A 5,823-nucleotide genomic window follows, 5' to 3' on the forward strand; every position below is an offset into this window, starting at 1 on the left:
AATCTTATCTGGATAAAGTTGTAACTAAATTTAGCATGAAAGAATCTAAAACTGTAAATGTTCCATTAGCTGCTCCTATGAATCTGTCAATTAGACATTCCCCAAAAACACAATAGGAGATTAAGGCCATGGAAAACATCCCATATGCCAATGCTATAGGATCTGTTAAGTTTTCCACGATAACCATCAGACCTGATCTTGCTTATGCAATTAGCTTTTTAAGCATATTTATGTCCAGTCCAGGGAAACCACATTGGATAGGATTAAAGTGGCTACTAAGATATATTAATTAGAACATTAAATGTGGGATTAGTGTATGAAAATGCATCAAATAATTTGACGTTAAAAGGATATTTAGATGCTGACTTTGCTGGTGATAACGATCAAAGAAAATCTACTACATCCTATTTTTTTACACTAGATGATAATTGCATAACATGGAAATCTAAGTTACAGTCTATAGTAACTTTTTGAAGTACAGAAGTTGAATACATTGTTATAATTGAGGCCGTAAAAGAATGCATCTTATTAAAATGAATCTTAAAAGAATTGAACTTCTTGCATAAAATTCCTACAATTTTTACTGACAGTCAAAGTGCGTTGTTACTTTGTAAAAATCTTGTGTATCACGAAAGGTCCAAACATATTGAGGTGAAGTATTACTTCATTAGAGAAAAAGGGTCTACATGTGAAGTTAATTTGATTAAGATTCATAGAGATAAGAATCCATCAGATATGGGAACTAAAGTGATATCTGTAAGTAAGTTTAAGACATGTTCATCCTTACTAATTATTGATACAGGTTAATTCTTTTGCAGGTACATGGACAATTATGTAAGATTAGCCAAAATTAAGCACATTTAAGCAATCAAAGAGAGTCAGATTTTGTGAGAACAAAGGTGAAGAATGTAGAGTATAAAACGTGTTTATGAAAAATGCAACTCTTTTAGTTGTCAAATCTGGGTTGAAGGCCATATGGCAACCTTGGATTGGATCAAAAGTGTTCACTTGGATTGTTCTTCTTTAAATAAGTGCTGGACCATTGGATTCGATCTACGATTGAGATTAAAACAAACCATTATGAGATTCTTGGGTGGCTGAATGGTTAGACTCACTTTTCATTCTTCTGGGTCTTTAGATTTTTCGACTCTCTATCTCTTCTTGACTTTCAATTTTCTTCGATCTTTGATCTCTTATAAGTTGTCTAGCCAAAATATTGGTTGAATCTATTTAATTCATGTTGTTATAGTAATCAAGGCTAAAATAGTGGCTGATTTGGTATTTGCAGCGGTTGCCAGAAAGTCTTGTTCGTGTTTTTGGTTAGGTTTTGAGATTTAAGATATCCATGTGTGGATCGATGACTATTTCAGCGTCTGATTGAGTTTTCCATATCTGTACTCCCTTTTGGACGATTTTTGTGCGCTTAGTAATTAGGCCAATCTTTGAGCCTCCCTAGATTAGGCGATTGCTGAATTGGGTGAACAATTTTGTAGTGTTCTTTTACATTTTCTTGCATTGTGGTTGTTTTTACAAGCTGTGTAAGGAAAGAACCCTAACACTCTTCTTGAATTTGGTACAGTCAGTTTCACTTTCAATTCAACATACTAATCTTTGAAATGGACAATCATATCACAATTAAAGATGATTTATTTTGCTGCGAACTCCTTACTAATGGTTTCTTCTATCTGGTAATGCATGTCAAGTAGAAGAAAACATTTTAGACGGAAACCATCCAAAAGAGCCTCACATGTAACGTTTGGAAATGTTAGGGGTGACGGCCACAATAAATGAAAAGTTTGGGGAAAGTCTACTAGTGCTTCAAAGGTTTGGGACTTTTGTTGCAATTATTAAGCTGTGTAAGGAAAGAACCCTAACACTCTTCTTGAATTTGGTACAGTCAGTTTCACTTTCAATTCAACATACTAATCTTTGAAATGGACAATCATATCACAATTAAAGATGATTTATTTTGCTACGAACTCCTTACTAATGGTTTCTTCTATCTGGTAATGCATGTCAAGTAGAAGAAAACATTTTAGACGGAAACCATCCAAAAGAGCCTCACATGTAACGTTTGGAAAGGTTAGGGGTGACGGCCACAATAAATGAAAAGTTTGGGGAAAGTCTACTAGTGCTTCAAAGGTTTGGGACTTTTGTTGCAATTATCCCTTAATTTTCTATTAAAAATTGATTTCTTTAATAATATAAAAAATACTATTTTCTCGGGCTCACTCGAATCGACCTTATGTTGGGTACAACTGACAAGCCAAGCCAACTAGCCATTTATCGATAGGCAATCCTGGCAAGCTCTATGATTCATGAGCCGTAGTAGATTTGACAGGCCAAGTTTTCAGCTCTATCCTAGCTTTGGGCAATGTTTCTAAATAGCAATATGCGTGTATAGGGATCGACATGAAGTAATTGAGTAGAAACTATTAAGATGATATTTATTTTAAGCTAATGCGTATACGGTGAGAAGTCTAACCAGGTTGTGCAATCTTTGCTTATGTTCGTCATGTGTTGGTCTTTATCGTATTTTGCTTGAAACTAGCAAAAAGTTGAGTTTGGAATGTTTGATAAATGTAGCATATGTACGTATCTTGACTCACTTTCGAGACTTTAGTTAGCATTTTCAAATTTATCTCCATTGATTTTCATCCCTTTTGTTTTGTTTTAGGATGATTTCACGACTTGAGAATATAACTCAACGAATTGAAGATAATGACAAGAATTAGCGCACTTCAAAATGAATTAGACTAGTGATAGAAAAGAGCCAAATCCTGATAGCCAAAAGATAGAGGATGGAGAACTAAAAAGGAATGAAGCAGCCTCTGCTGCATGAGCGCTACCATTGTGCTTCTAAAGCAACACCTTAACTACAAGCGCACATGGGTTCTATTTAGTTGGTTGTTTTGGGGGTAACTTGGTCCATGGTTTTAACAAATTTTGGTCGATTATCGCACCCTATATATAGTAAAAGTATTGTACTTCATTAGGGCATGATATCTTGGAATGTAACACACATACAAAAGCAACCTAGGCTTTTTGAGTTTTTGGAGGAAGAAGAAGGCATATAATGGTTAAACAACATGGGAAACGAAGATTTACGAATTGTCATCATTTTTCTTCTTAAGCTTTAATTCTGGATACTGTTTTACATTGCAAATATGAATTCTTGTAATTCAAATACGCTAGGCTAAACTTTTTCACAGCTAAGACGTCAACGTAAATCGCATTTTAAAGCTTTAATTTGATTTTTCCTTTTTGACTTTAATCACATGTTTGGTTGAACATTTTCTTTGTTCTTGTTACGTTTGTATATTGATCACCCGTCGGATACATTTTGGAATTTTTATTATTTTCGATAGGATAAACATATATAGATATAGCTCAATTAGTAAATATAGTTAAGTTTGATAAGAGAGTGAGAGAGTTACTCCTACACTTTATGTGATATTTTAACGTTCTTCATTTTAAATTCATTCGTATGTATTTGTATCTTAAATAGAGATATAAGAAGATCATACATAACAATATGTTTAACCTATTCAAGAGAGATTGTTTCCAAAATAAAATAAAATAAAATAATAATAATAATAATAATAATAATAATAATAATAATAATAATAATAATAATAATAATAATAATAATAATAATAATAATAAAATGATTGTTGATCATGCATTGATCAATTACACAAAACTAAAGTAGAAAAATATAGGTGAAGTCGAAGTTCTAGTACTCGACAAATCGAGTTTCCTTCATGATTGTCAAACACTGTTTATGAAGCCTTATTTTAGTATTTTATTAGCTTTTATTTAGACCTAAATCATACTTAAAAAAAAAAATGACTAGTTTGGTTAAAGTTAGGGATAATTGATTTCGAGCTATAAAACTTTGCTTAGAATATTCAAGAAATACCACTAATATACTTATTCCAATTATTATCATTTCATTTTATCCTTCATACATAGGGTGTTTCTTTTTTCCTTTTTTTTTTCCTTCAAATTATATTGCCTCTTATATATATAATTGCAATTATCCCATATTAAAGCACTACAACATACATTACTTGGGTTATTTGTATATCGACTTATGTGGCCTTGTACAATTCATAAGATACATCTCTTTAAGAGTATTCTAATTGTAGTTTCCATTTCAAGTATTCTTAGATAAAATTACTTGAGGAAGACATGGATTACTCGTTTCTTTAATATTGTGAGTCTTAAATCTTGCAATCATTTTTTTACATATTGTGTTTGAGACAACTTTATTTCATCGAGTGTTTTAGAGAGTTTCATTAAAAAAGTCTTTTATACTACACCCATGTCTCTCTTGTCAAAGTTGGTGGTGGCATTTTCTTTGACTTATTGATAACATCCATATTAGTTCCTAATTTAAGCATCTCATCCGCTTTTCAAATATCTTGATAATCTATCACAATTATTTATGACGAATTCGTCTGTGATCATGACACTATCAAACTTTTTAAGCTATTGCTGATTTCATATAATTCATATAATTAACGCAAAGTTGAATTCATCTGTCATGGATAAATGCTAGGAATCGTAGTTTTCCGTATTCAAACAGAAGTTTTCTAGTACCCATGAGACACAAACTGTATAAATTCATCTATTCTACATTTTAGAACGTTTATTTTAATGGTTTTATGAGTTTTTCCTTACAGAACTCTTGCATCTATAAGTTCACCAATGTAAATCACTTCATATTCAAGCGAAAAATAGTGTCTAAGAGTCAAGATACAGCCATTTAATTGCAGCCTCCTTTGTGTAGACTGTAGACAGATTCATCTCTTAAGGCACACTTTCTCTTCTTAATTTGATACATTGGTATCCTTTCTTATGGTATTACTCTTATGTGAAGTTCATTAGGTTCTTCAAGTGCTATAGTGGTCCTGGAATCATTCAATCCCGTGCATTCGCTTCAACTGTCACTGAAAAGAGTGGTTTCTGGTGCGTCCCTTTTACTAGAATCCTTCTTGATGGCGAAGACAGTCTGGTTCAAAGCAAAAAAATGTAACAGATTAAGGAATTGTGAGATAAATAATAAAAGATATGAACAGAAAAATTGTAGGGAAGAGATGTTAGGTTGCAAACAGTATAGTGCTACTCTAATCCATGTGTCAAGGTCTCTCAGTTTTGCAAATGACCCAACCTTACACTTAAGCAGTGACGGAGCCAGAATTTGAATTTAGTGGGACCTAGTTTACCTAAAAAAATTTTCTTTCAAATATAAATAAAATAATATTAAGCCTTGTTTGATGCAGATTAAAATCTAAGTAGGTTGCAAACAGTATAGTGCTACTCTAATCCATGTGTCAAGGTCTCTCAGTTTTGCAAATGACCCAACCTTACACTTAAGCAGTGACGGAGCCAGAATTTGAATTTAGTGGGACCTAGTTTACCTAAAAAAATTTTCTTTCAAATATAAATAAAATAATATTAAGCCTTGTTTGATGCAGATTAAAATCTAAAGTCAATGGAATAAGAATCAATGGAATAATATTATTCCAATGAGCTATAAACTTGTGTCTGGAATTAATTTTATAAATCATCACTCAACTTTGCATAAAGTTTCTACCTAATTATTGAAATTTTAAAAATTACATCATCAATCACTAAACTTTGTAATTTGTTATCTTATCCATCACGCAATTTTTAAATCGCTAATGACGTGGATGTCAAGTGAAAAATATATTGCCATGTACGTAATTCCGTTAGCTACATCAACAAAATTGTCATTTTCTTAACAGTCCATTGAGTAAGTGACAGATGAGATTATATTTTTCAAAGTTGAATTTC

Source organism: Olea europaea, unplaced genomic scaffold, assembly GCF_002742605.1.
Source record: "Olea europaea var. sylvestris unplaced genomic scaffold, O_europaea_v1 scaffold2037, whole genome shotgun sequence".
NCBI lineage: Eukaryota > Viridiplantae > Streptophyta > Magnoliopsida > Lamiales > Oleaceae > Olea > Olea europaea.